Below are 14,720 nucleotides of genomic sequence, written 5' to 3'. Positions count from 1 at the left end.
CAGTCCCTTCAGGACACTGGCTCTGCCCTTTAAGTCATTTTTCTGTTTTCTTGAAGGATATCACATTTGCATCCCAGGAAGAGTACCAGTCTGTTTCCCCTGTGGAATTCCAGAAATCTGATAGCCTTTCTTCATTTCATCTCATCTCTGTCCCCTTCATTCCAGGCTGAAAGTGGTTTTGGTGATACAGCATTCTCAAAAACCATGGCTGTCCCATGATAGTCAGGGGATCTACATCATGAGACAGGAGGTTCTTCCACAGATCTTTCCTGTATGATTATGCCTCTATGCCTGACTTCTGCTCAGTTGCTTGACTGGATATGTGAGCCCCACTCTTAATCTCCTTAGCAGAAATATCTCCAGCCATATCCTTGGTCCTGTCTGCAGAGCACACTTTAGCATCTTTTATAATCTGGACAGGCTGAGGATTTTACAAATCATCAGGTGCTTTTTTGTTTGCTTCAAAGTTCCTTTCTCAATTTATCCTTTTCCTGTTGCATTTTACTTTAAGCAGCAAGGAGAAATCAGGCTGTGTCTTCAACACTTTGTTGGAAATTTACTCAGCTAAATACTCAAGTTCATTGCTTATCAGTTCTGTATTTCACTCGAGCAAAACACAGTTCAGCTACATTTTCTGCCACATTGTTATAAGGATCACCTTTCCTCCAGTTTCCAATACCAAGTTCTTCATTTCCTCCTGCGATCTCACCAGAAACAGTTCCAAAGCTCATATTTCCAGTAACATTATATTCATGACCATACATGTATTCTTTAACATGGTAGAAACTTTGTATGTTCCTCGCTTTCTGAGCTCTAATCAGAATCATTTATAATATACATATTTCCACCAACTTTCTCTTTAAAGAATTGTAGACTTTTAAAATCATGCACCTCAACATTTTCCCAATCTTTACCCATTACCATATCTCAAAGCCACTTCCACATTTTTAGGTATTTGCTACAGCAGCAAATGCCCCACTTCTTGGGGCCAAAATCTGTGAGAGCTTCCTTGAGCTGTTGAAAAAAAATATTACCACAAACTTGGTGGCTTAAAACATTAAAAACTGGTTCTCTTACAGTTCTGGAGGTCAGAAATCTGAAATCAAGGTGCTGAAATCAGGACCATGGTCCCTCTGAAGGCACCAGGGAAGAATCCTTCTTCTGTCTTCACATGGCTTTCTTTTCTGTGTCCCTGTTCCCTCTCCTTTTCTTATAATGACACCAGTAATTGGTTTTAGGACCTGTCTTCAATCTAATATGGTATTATCCTGGAAGTCTTAATTACATCTACAAGGACCCTATTTCCAAATAAGGCCAAGTTCACAAGTACCAATGATTCGGCCTTGGACATAACTTATACAGGTGCATTATTAAACCTGCTAAAGACTCCCAATAACCAGTAATCCAATAACCCCAAGGTGGGGTGAGTTTCTCTGGTTGTCAGCACCTCACAGATATTGACAATCATGGCTGAATAATTGCATCTATGTGGCTCTACACAGAGAGAACACCTGGAAATGTGTACCTGTTTTTATCAGGGATTTCTCCTCATGCACCTTTTCCTTTTATCAATTTTGATCCCTACCACTTTACTTTAAGAAACCATAACTGAGTCTAACAGCTTTCTGAGTCCTGTGAGTCCTAGCGAACCATGTAGAATACGCGTAGTCTTGGGGACACCAAACACCCCTCCTCACAGGTCTGAGAAGTACTTCCTCAAGACCCTTTCTTTAAGCTTTTAGATTTTAATAATGCCCACTTCTCCTATCCTCCCTGTCCGAGGGCTGGTAGGTACTTTGTGCTTTTGCTCCTTCTGTATTACCATGTTGTTCCACTTTGATAGCTTCAGTTCTTCAACTCTAACTAATCTTTACATTCATTTCTTTTTGTTAAAAAAAACAATAACCACAAATGAACAACCAACTGGTGTGTATTCTGTCTCCTGAGTGGATCTTGACAAATACTTCATCTGTACTCATATTTCTCTCATTCTCTCTGCTTTTCCTTCCTCTGTGTGATGCGTACCTTCTAGCACAGGCCTCTCTGGTGGTCTCCATATCAATTTCCAACTACACTGGGCATCTCCCCTTGGTCTTCCCATGAGAACCAGCCTTCGTTTTATTGTCTCAATCACAAGTCAAAGGCTCCTCCTTTATTCTATCTCTACTGCATCATTCATTTTCCCATTATTTTGACCTCCTAATTTCTTTTGTCCATAATATTTTCTTCATTCCCTCTGGCATGAAAGATAGGTTTGTGTGAAAAGACAGTGAGTTGAAATGAAGCAGACATGGGTTCTAATCCTGACTCTCCCTATGTCAAAAGGAGATTCTCTCTTTACAGTGTTATTTTGAGGAATAAAAAAAAAAAAAAAAAAGTGAATGGGTTTGAAGTGCCCAGATCAATTGACTCTCAATACACATCAGATACTTAGATAACTCCATTCTTTCCTCCCTTGCCACTCTTCTTAATTTGCTCAGGCTGCTACAACAAATACCAATGACCAGTTGGCCTGAATAACAGAAATTTATTTCTCAGAGTTCTGGAGACTGGGAAGTCCAAGAGCAAGTCCCTACTGAGAACTCTCTTCCTGGCTTGCAGACAGTAACCTTCTTGCTTTATCCTCACATGACACAGACAGAACACTTCTCTCATGTCTTCTCTTACAGGGGCTGATTTCATTCATGCAAGCTCTAACTTTAAGACTTCATTACCTCCCAAATATCCCATCTCCAAAATCATCATACTGGACATCTGAATTCCAACATATGAATTTTGGAAGAATATGTTCAGTCCATAGCATCACTGCTCTCTTTTACCTAGATTATCACAGTTATTTCCTGGCTGCTCTCATTTTCTCCTATTGATTATTCCTATGGCCGTCAAAGATACTTTTAAAGAGACTGGTTTATTATCTTTTTCTTCAATTTAAATTCCTTCAATTGCTTCTGATAGCCTACAGAATAGAATCCAAACATGTTAGCATAACAATCAGATCTTCTTGACCTGGACCCAGGCCTATCCAGCCTTGCTATCTTTTGCTCTTCTCCATGGTCTCAAAGTTGTATCACACTTTGGCTGATGCCGTTTGCTCAGCTCTCAAATGCTCTCCATATGCTGCCTGTTCCAGCTACCTCCCACCCCCACCTCCTACCCCTTGCTTAGAAAATCCTACTTTTCATTTAAGACAGCTCAAGCTGTTTTTGACAATGGAGTTTGGGGTGGTTTTCGTCCCTGAATCCAAACACCTACTCATCCTCCTCCTTGAAGTTCTGTATTAGAAAGTGAGAGAACAAGGAATTATAGCCAAATGGGGAGATATGATTATTTTGATTTCTGGGAAATTACCCTCTATTGTTCCACTATCCATCATCTCTGGTGACTTGTGACATAGCACATAGCTTGAGTTTAGAATAAGAGGGGCTTCTGACTCCATTTCTAGACTCTAGAATATCTGAATCATCAGAGTAGTTGTCTGGATGAGAGTGGTCATGTTCCCATGCTGACCTCATAGGAGCAGGAAGTGAGAGAAACGAAACGGAAGAAAGAATAGGTGATGAGTATGGTCTCATGCCTTTTATAACTCAGAAACTATTGCATTAGAATGCAGGCTCCAGTGAATATTCTGGAATTTGATTAATAAGATTAATAGCTCTTTTCTTTAAAAGCTGCCAAGACATGGGTAAAGAAAGATGGAAGCTTGGGCATGATATTTTTTTTTCTTGCCCATGAGCACACACACATGCATGGGTAGAGGAGAAAATATAAAATATGGGCAAAGAATCCCCTCCCACAAAAATAGTCAATTATTACTTCTGAAAAACAACATCAAAAAAGCTTGTTTCGCTGGTGTGTCAAGAGCATCGTACTCCAGGGTTCATACTTTTCCCTACTTGTTACAGTTTGTTTCTAGCTGTGATCTTGCACCTGTCTGCTGTAAGTTTTTCGTGGTTCTACCTCACTACTAGATTGAGAGCTCATTTGTATAAGAATGAATAATTTTCTATTTTTCTAACTTTTATGATTCAAATTCTCTTGAAATAAAAGCTCAAGAAATATTTGTTGAATGCATAAATTGATGCTAACACTTCAAGCAGGACTAGTTGAAATTACTCTCTTGTGCGTGTATGTGTGTGTTTGTGTTTTTCCTTTTTCTTGCCAAGAGTAAAACAAACATTAAAACTTATTGTTTCCAGGTCACTTTGGGGCTAAATTTAAATGTTTCACATGTTCTTATTATATGTGCTACCGGACCTCAGAATAGTCACTCTGAAATTATCCAGAAACTAGACTTTAACTCAACTATCAAGAAGGCCTGATACTTTGGAAGGTAGGTACATTTTCTATAACCTAGGTATCATGCAGTCAAAGTTTATTATAGGTAATTTTTATAACTATAAAGGATCAAGATTTCTGTATTCAGAAGTCTGCTCTCTCACATTCTAAGAGAAGGTTCTCAGTAATTTTGAGAGGAGTATATTTGATCACAACTGCTAAGTCCAGGAAGATGCTGCCACTTCTTTTATAAGAATTATGATTGAAGGGTTAGAGAATTATGGTTGAAGGGACTTACTACAAGGTTTGAAGCAGTCCGCTTTTCTGAACAAAGGGATACAGCAACACTGATTGATTTCTTGAGCAGGCAAGTATTCAACCTTTCAAGGCAAGCATGCCTGAGCAGAAACAGGGTGCAACAGGAAGCCTTGTAGCTGAGGAAATATTTATATACAGCTGGGGAGAGTGGAAAGGAATTTAGATGAGAGTCAGTCTGAATGACTAAGCATACATTTGGGAAGATATGTGAGAGGTGGGATAGAGTGTGATGTGGGTGGTTTTGTTTAGAAAAGAGTAAGCTTGCTGAGCGCTGTGTCGAGGTATGCTGTTGATGTGTTCTATGGAAAGGATCTACTCTTTATGTCTGTTTCTTTTTTTTTTTTTTTTTTTCCATTGTTCACTTATTTAAGTCCTGATAATTTTCTCAGGCCCACTCTAATTACTTCTACTTTCCTGAAACTTTGCTATGATATACCTAGGTGACAGCTGTCAAAGTACACTGTTCAAGCCTTAAATGATTCATGTCACTTTTTGTCCATTCTAGTTATTTATGTACAGGTTTCTCTATGAGACATGAGCCTAACCACAACAACTAGGGAGGATAATTCAGTACAAGAGTTTTGGTTTATAGTTCCTGATGCTTACATTATAATTTGTAGTTCATAAGATCTTAATTTTTGCCTTCTATTAATCCCTCATATATATTTTCTGTAAGCCTTTTCAAATTCTTCACGAATGAAGCTGGAGAAGAGGTGGGTGGGTGGGGATGAAATAGCTGGCCTTACTAAAATAACATTATGATAATTACAAAACAATGATAAAAATAGCAAATGTTTTAAAAAACAGGTTGTGCCAGACACTGTTTTAAGTGCTTTATTTAATTCTTATAAAAGGCCTGTGTGGTTAAGGGCAATTATCCTATTTGACACTTGAGAAAACTGAAACTTGCAGAGTTGGGTGGCTTCCAAGTCACACAAGTAGATGATGGCTGACCCCACATTTAAATCCGGGCCCAGGTGGCGCTAGTGGTAAAGAACCTGCTTGCCAATTCAGGAGATAAGAGAGATGCTGGCTCCATCATTGGGTCAGGAAGATGCCCTTGAGGAAGAAGTGGCAACCCACTCCAGTATTCTTGCTTGGAAAATTCCATGGACACAGGAGCCTGGTGGGCTACAGTCCCTGGGGTCGCAAAGAGTTGGACACGACTGAAGTGACGTAGCACACACAATATAGCCTCAAAGGATAGCCTTGTAACATTCTGTTATTTGTTAGTGCCACACTGCTGCTGTAACAAATTACCACAAACTTTATGCCTGAAAACAAAAACAAAACACAAATTTATCATCTTATAGTTTGGAGGTCATAAGTCCAACATGGGTTGCACTGGGCTAAAATGAAGATGTTACCAGAGATGTGCTTCTTGCCTGAGTTTCTAGGCAAGAATCTGTTCTCTTACCTTCTCTAGCTTCTTTCTAGAGATTGTCCCGCTGCCTTGGCTCCAGGCTCTCTTCTTTCTTCACAGTCAGCAGAGGCATTATCTTTCTCAGCATGCTATCTCTCGGATTCTGACTCTTTTGTCTCCTTCATCTCTATTTCATAATTATATTGGAACTTTCCAGATAATCTAGGATAATGTTTTCTATTTTAGGTCATACATTAGCATGCAATCTAACCCATGTGTGGACTCCAGGGATTAGGACATTGATATCTTCGCTGGGTGGATGGGCATGTCTGCCTACCACAACTACCCTGAGTCTTGTTATTGTTTAGTTGCTCAGTCCTGTCCAACTCTTTGCAACCCCGTGGACTGTAGTCCACCATACTCCTCTGTCCATGGGATTCTCCAGGCAATAATATTGGAGTGGGTTGCCATTTCTTCCTCCAGGGGATCTCCCCAACCCTGGGATCAAACCTGCATCTCCTGCATTGGCAGGTGAATTCTTTACTACTGAGACATCAGGGAAGCCCTCACCCTGAGTATAGCATGGTTATAAAAAACACTTTTTGAGTACTTCTGAGGTATCAGGTGCTATGCAGCATTCTGGGGTACAAACAAGAATCAAACATAATCTGTTCTTCCCACATGAAGTTTAGTCCAATGTTTTAAGTGAAGCTACTATCTCACCACCAGAAGTTGTGGTCTTTGCTTTCCTGAAAGTATCAGGCAATACCCAGAGAAAAGCATACAGACTGTCATGTTTAATAGCATTTATTTCCATAATTATGACTAAGATCAGATCTAAGAAGGCTGTTCAGTTCAGTTCAGTCTCTCAGTCATGTCTGACTCTTTGTGACCCCATGGAGTGCAGCACACCAGGCTTCCCTGTCCATCACCAACTCCTGGAGCCTGCTCAATTCATGTCTGTTCAGTTGGTGATGGCCATCAAACCATCTCATCCTCTGTTGTCCCCTTCTCCTCCTGCCTTCAATATTTTCCAGCATCAAGGTCTTTTCCAATGAGTCACTTCTTCCCATCAGGTGGCCAAAGTATTGGAGTTTCAGCTTCAGCATCAGTCCTCCCAATGAGTGTTCAGGACTGATTTCCTTTAGGATGGAGTGGTTGGATTTCCTTGCTGTCCAAGGGACTGTCAAGAGTCTTCTCCAACACCAGAGTTGAAAAGCATCAATTCTTCAGTGCTCAGCTTTCTTTATGGTCCAACTCTCATAACCATATATGCTGCTTCTGCTGCTAAGTTGCCCCAGTCGTGTCAGACTCTGTGCGACCCCATAGATGGCAGCCCACTAGGCTCCCCCATCCCTGAGATTCTCCAGGCAAGAATACTGGAGTGGGTTGCCATTTCCTTCTCCAATGCATGAAAGTGAAAAGTAAAAGTGAAGTCACTCAGTCGTGGTGGACTCCTAGCGACCCCATGGACTGCAGCCTACCAGGCTCCTCCATCCATGGGATTTTCCAGGCAAAGAGTACTGGAGTGGGTGCCATTGCCTTCTCCGACCCATACATGAGTGCTGAAAAAAAAAAAACAACAACAACAAAGCTTTAATTAGATGGAACTTTGTTGCAAAGTAATGTCTCTGCTTTTTAATAAGCTGTCTAGGATGGTGATACTTTTCTTTCAAGGAGCTAGTGTCTTTTAATTTCATGGCTGCAGTCACCATCTGCAGTGATTTTGGAGCTCAAAATATAAAGTCTGTCACTGTTTCCACTGTTTCCCCATCTACTTGCCATGAAGTGATGGGACCAGACGCCATAATCTTAGCTTTCTGAATGTTGAGTTTTAAGCCAACTTTTGCACTCTCCTCTTTTGTTTTCATCCAGAGGCTCTTTAGTTCTTGTTTGAACTCTGCCATAAGGGTGGTGTCATCTGCATATCTGAGGTTATTGATATTTCTTCCGGCAATCTTGATTCCAGCTTGTGCTTCATCCAGTCTGGCATTTCTTATGATGTATTCTGCATATAAGTTAAATAAGCAGGGTGACAATATACAGCCTTGATGTATTCCTTTCCCAATTTGGAATCAGTCTGTTATCCCATGTCCTGTTCTAACTGCTGCTTCTTGACCTGCATACAGATTTCTCAGGAGGCAGGTCAGGTTGTCTGGTATTTCCATCTCTTTCAGAATTTTCCAGTTTATTGTGATCCACACAGTCAAAGGCTTTGGCATAGTCAATAAAGCAGAAATAGATGTTTTTCTGGAATTCGCTTGCTTTTTCTATGATCCAATAGATGTTGGCAATTTGATCTCTGGTTCCTTTGCCTTTTCTAAACCCAGGGTGAACATCTGGAAGTTCTCAGTTCATGTACTGTTGAAGCCTGGCTTGAAGAATTTTGAGCATTACTTTTCCAGCGTGTGAGATAAGTGCAATTGTGTGGTAGTTTGAGCATTCTTTGGCATTGCCTTTCTTTGAGACTGGAATGAAAACTGACCTTTTCCAGTCCTGTGGCCACTGCTGAGTTTTCCAAATTTGCTGGCATATTGAATATAGCACTTTCACAGCATCATCTTTCAGGATTTGAAATAGCGCAACTGGAATTCCATCACCTTCACTAGTTTTGTTTGTACTTTATGGAAATCAAGCACATGCATCAATAGGTTGCCCTCAAAACTTAACAAGTTTACAGAATGAACAGCAATCAGTATCTTTAGCAAACTACTATGTATTTTTAGGGTTTTATGTTATGGTGTATTTCTTTATAGTACTTAGCACCAACAAAGAGGTAAGGCAATTAATATCTTGTCTGAAGATAACAGGATGGTCATGGAAAATTGCATCTCATAGAAATTTTAATTCTATTATCAGTTCAGTTCAGTTCAGTTGCTCAGTCGTGTCCGACTCTTTGCTACCCCATGAATCGCAGCACTCTAGCCCTCCTGTCCATCACAAACTCCCGGAGTTCACTCAGACTCACATCCATTGAGTCAGTGATGCCATCCAGCCATCTCATCCTCTGTCGTCCCCTTCTCCTCCTGCCCCCAATCCCTCCCAGCATCAGAGTCTTTTCCAATGAGTCAACTCTTCGCATGAGGTGGCCAAAGTACTGGAGTTCAGCTTCAGCATCATTCCCTCCAAAGAAATCCCAGGGCTGATCTCCTTGCAGTCCAAGGGACTCTCAAGAGTCTTCTCCAACACCACAGTTCAAAAGCATCAATCTTCAGTGCTCAGCCTTCTTCACAGTCCATAAAGCGGTACATATTCAAGCATCAGAAGTAAGACATTTAGACCTTATATGGGTGATCTAGACCCCCAAATAGATTTCTGGCTAAGTTATTCACAATTGTTGGAAGAAGATGCTGATTTAAATTATGGAGAATTTCTTTTTTATACATTCACCTGTTGATGAACACTTACGTTGCTTTCATTTCTTCGCTATTATAAATATTGCTGCTATGAACTTCTGAGTGTGCAAACTGTTAGCTGTTTCCTAATAATGTCTTCCCTCATGGTTGTCCTGAAAGACTATTTAACAGCCTGCTAAACAGCTGTGCAGATCCATAAATCAATTTTCCCTGGTGAAAAGTGAATCTAAGTGATGTATACAAATTATACCTCATTTAAAAAAAATATTGGTAATCTTGGACAGTTTCTCTTTCCCCTTTTGCACTGGATAGACATAACTAGATTCACATTGATCTTCATAGGAGAAAGAATCATGAATAAGGCAAGCTTGGAGGCCGCTTGTTGGAGACAGAAGAACTGCTGTACCAGCCTGGGTCCCCAAATAACATTATGGAATAGAACCTGCCTACCCTCTTGAACTGTTACAACATGGAAAAATAAACAGCTCTGTATTTTAACTATTTATTTTGAGGTGGTTTTGTTACAGCAGCTTAGATTTTTTTTTTAATAACAGACTGAGTGAAAATTAAGTAGGAACTATTATTCCTAACTGCAAAATCTTGACTTCACTTCACCTAGCAATCTTGAAAGGGATGGACATTAACTGAAGCCTTAAGATGCCAAAGATTGAGGATTAGGACCAGGAGAATCTGACCTCTGTCTGAATGTGTAAGAACTAGAATTTCTGAAAATGTCTTTTTAAAAAAAAATGTCAAGAGGTGCTCTAAGAAATCTCTACAACAAAACTCAATGTGTGTTTTGTGAAAACAGAAGCATGACAAATTGAGTTGGGTTCTCTTTTGTGAGCTGGATTTTCCTTTCAGAGAAGGATGGGGAAAATATCTTTAGAATTTAGTCTTTGTAGAATATTCCAAGGCAGATATAAAGGGAAGAGACCAATTCCATATGTATTTTTGAAAGGTATTTTTGTTTAAGTTGTACAACTGCACTCTAGAGGACCTCATATATGCTAGGTGTCACTGTTTATGAAGATCAGGTTGGTGCAGCATATGGGTTACTGAAAAGAATGCTAAGAAATACATAAAGACATTGCTTCTTCGGCTTTCATTTACCATTTATTTGCACACAGTTTGAACGTGGTAAAGAAAAAAGATCTAAGAAATCTTCAAATAAGAAAAATCAATATGACTTTAAACAAATTGAACTGATTCTCCTTTGTGGTGCTGTTGTTTAGTCGTGTCGGACTTTTTTGTGACCTCGTGGATTGTAGCCTGCCAGACTCCTCTTCCATGGGATTTCCCAGGCAGGAATACTGGAGTGGGTAGTCAATTCCATCTCCATTTAAATTTAATTTTTCCTGATTAGACTGTATATTTCTTGAGGTCATGATATAAAGTATTACATCCTAAATATTTCTAAGAATTTCAGTCTTCTCCTTTTTCCCTGGGAAATAATATTATAAATATTAAATTCCTCATAAATTATTGGACAAATATACCAGGTAAATGCTTAAAGTATTTTATGCCTTTTATATTCATAAAAACATCTCTGGGGAGAATTGATTTGTCAAAATGGTCTACATGAAAGCATCAAGGAAAAGTTCTTGGGGTATAGCCCTGTTTTCTGAAATAAGTTCTTGATAGAGTTTATTATGCAACTGCATGTTCAAATTGACAGCCTCACTGTATTTTTTAAGATGTAGATTTCTTTCTGTGTGTAGGTGCTGTAAAGTATTCCGGGAGCTGCTTTGCTAAAAATAAGCCATCTGTGTCAATAATTAGTGCTCAATGTACAATCTACTATCATTTGCACCTGCAAAGTTCAAGAAGGTAACTTTAGGTGAAATGAAAAACTCTTTTATGTAACTGAATGACATATCTTCCAAAGTCCTATTTATTAAGCCAGGTTGGTTCTTCTTAATGAGTTGCTATCATCCAACTCATAGATACTTCACATAATAGGAATAATCGCAGTATGCAGAAATGAGAATATGTAGAATCCTGGGATTTAATAATAATTTTATCTCCCGCAATCTACATCTTCTCTATAGGACTCTTCTTGGCCATGGGTTACCTACCTGTAATGTTTTGGCATTTATGCAGTAAGTTTGGAACCCATTGTCTTTTCTGATCCTCATTATCCCTTACCACATGCAAATGATCTTTCTTTCCAACTTTCTGCCAACCTTACTAGCCAAGGATTAGATTAGCCATAATTCTCCTAATCTTGTTAAGAGTCCTATCTACCTCAGTGGAATGACTGTATTAATCTCAGGTCATGGATTCAATCTGAGAAAATAAAATGCAGATCATCATAGAAAATCTAACTGCAAATCATTCTGAAAGTACAGGTAGGCCAAGAAAAAAGTGAACTTGCAGGATGATGCTTAGGAAGGGTGTTTCTCTAGGGCCACATCCTTTCCACCCCACTAACTGTGTTGGTAAAAAAAGAAAGAAAATGTAGAGGCAGGAACAATCAGTTATGAACTCTTTTCAAGTACAACAATTATAAACTGTATTTTTTTATCATTTTTCATAGTAAGAACCTGATGGAGGTCTTCATGTTGAAATACATACCGTGTTATGTCAGTAAGATACTTAAGACATTCCTACTTAATCTTAACTAGTTTTTGGTAACTGAGTACAAGGAAAATGATAAATTTTAGAAACTGCAGATGGTTTAGGATGCTTGAAACAACAAAAATAATGCTTTCTCACAAATTTGGAGGCTAGAAGTCTGTGATCCAGGTGTCAGCAAGCTTGGTTTCTTCTGGAGGCTCAAACAGAGAATTTGTCCTGCGATTCTCTCCTAGTTTCTCCTGGTGGTTGCTGGCAATCCTTGGTGTCCCTTGACTTGCAGCTGTATCACTACAATTTTTGCCTCTTTTTCATACAGTGGTCTCCTTGTGTGTGTCTGCATTTTTACTTACATAGCCTTTTCCTAAGGACATTAATCATTAGATTTAATGCCCATCCTAATCCAGTATGACCTCACCTTAATTTGATTACTGCAAAGGTTCTAAATTAGATTACATTCATAAGTATTGAGAGGTAGGGCTTCAACATATCTTTTAGGGGAACAGAATTCAACCAGTGCCTTTTTTTTTTTTTTTTTTAATTCCCCGCTGCTGTTTAAATTGCTCACTAGTAGTTTTTCCAGAAACTCAGTTGTAGAAGTAAAGCCCAGCAGCCTCAGCTATCAAACCTGGTAACATGAGGTTCTCCTGAGGCAAACATGAACACGGAGGCCTGGGTACTCTCCTAAAACGGGCAGGAGAGCAAAACACAAATCAATACCACCAAGAATTACCCTGCCACTCCAATGGGATTGTATCTTGAGTGATTGCTTTGCACTGGCTTTGCCGCAGCTCAGAGAGGTAGTGCCTTCCTCTTAAGTCATGCAACAAAGACAACAGGAAAAGCTCATGTCCGATGTTTCTTCTGCTGCTTGTTGACAGAACCAAATTATTTATGAGCATATCACCTTATCTTGGAGGATGGGAGCTGCTCAGAGTCCCCATCTACAAATGTGTTCCCATATGATGAATGAGGGACAGAGTAGAATTACTTGGAATCAGGTGTCCCAATCAGCTCAGAGCAGAGAGGGTTAGATGTGACAGGGGTGGAGGGATCACTTCACAGAAAGAAAATAGAAATGCCAAGGTTATCAGTTAAAAAAAAAAAGTCCAGGAACATTATGTCTAATTGCTTCCCATGCAGTAAAACATGGTCACTGATTAGGGAATCCAAGCAAGCGGTCTTTTTAGGGTCCAGATGGTCAGAGTTAAGGCTATTAGGTGTATTGTAACACCATCTGTATTTCTAAGAACACTGACACCAGATCCCAATGTCCAGGGGGAACCTGTGTGAATTTCTGCTTGTTCTAATTTCTGCAGTACCTGAAACATATTCATAGTCTTTCCATCTGCACCACATTCCAGAAGGCTGCCACGCATCATTTGACAATCTGCAGTGCCATGCTCTTTCCATGACCTCCATCTTTCCTACTGCATCATTTAACTCAAATACGTTCAGCCACAGAAGCTTTCCAAATCATTCACTCAGTGACCAAGGGCAGAGTTACCTACCACCCGCAAGGGAGTGAGTCATTGTATCATGAAGGCCATGGAAAAAAAGAGACATTTTTCAACAGATTCTCTGTGTTGTAGAAGATGAGTTCAAATGTAGGACACCACACAAATTTAGTGGTGCATAATAGATAAGTAAATTTTTGACAAGAAACTTCATGCATCTTCAGAATCTTTAATAATAAGGAAATGGAAAGTTAAATGTTTATTGTCAAATAGGCACTGTGGGATCACAGCTAAATAAACAAGGCCCTTTCCTCTGCTGGCATTACTCTCAGGAAAATAGGAAACAGGACAAAGTTCTCAAGTTATTGGGGCACAGTTTGGGGTTTTTCCTAACACTGAATTTTGAGTATGTGTCATAGATACAGTGACCCTGTCACTCTCTTTTTCTTGGAACAAAAATGGGGATAAAATAGAGTAATATATCTCTGTTCTCAAGATGCTATTTTGAACAGAGGTTCTTGTGTCTCCATTGTTTGCTTAATAATGATACAATAATCAATCACCATTTGTTAAATGTCTACATGCTCTAAACTACATATACACACACACACACACACACACACACACACACACACACACCAAACCCATGTGTCCCTTTGTTAGATGTGGAAATTGAGGTCCAGATACTCACTAATTTCAGCCTTTAACCAAGTCTGCCAGACACTGGAGGCTCTTCTTCTTTCACTGCATGGTACTGACTCTCATGGAAGTGTATTAAATGCTGAAGAACTTGCTATATTTTAGACGTCTATGCTTTTGTTAATATTATTTTCTGAATTACAATACACTTGTTGCGTTAGGCAGCTTTTACTGTAATAATGCTATATAACAAACAATCCCTAAATCTCAGTGGCTTACCATGGCAAACTTTTTTTGTTTCTATGTCTGTGGGTCAAGTGAATTTTGACTGTTCCTGGTTGGGCTTAATCAGGCTCAGTGAGTTCATCTGCAGGTCAGGTTGGATTTATTCCACATATTCCACTGTAGAACAAATAGTTATTCAGAGCATGCTCTTCTTATTGCAATGGCAGGAACACAAGAATCCAGAGTACACAGCAGCATTTAAAGTCTTTCTTATGTCACATTTGCTACTATTCCATTGGCAAAGGCAAGTCACATGGCCAAGTTCAAGAGTGACAGATAAGGAGCGTGACAGACAAGGACGGAAAACATATTCTGTCTACATTAAAGCTAGGTATGCCTAAATATCTTGGCAAAGGGCATGTATATACATTTCTATAATAGAAAGGGACACAACAATCCAATCTATCACTAACACTCAATTGTGCAAAAACTGTTGTAAGTTTTATAAAT

This window comes from Bubalus bubalis, chromosome 4 (assembly GCF_019923935.1).
Source record: "Bubalus bubalis isolate 160015118507 breed Murrah chromosome 4, NDDB_SH_1, whole genome shotgun sequence".
NCBI classification, from domain to species: Eukaryota; Metazoa; Chordata; class Mammalia; order Artiodactyla; family Bovidae; genus Bubalus; species Bubalus bubalis.
This window is presented reverse-complemented; position numbering follows the sequence as displayed.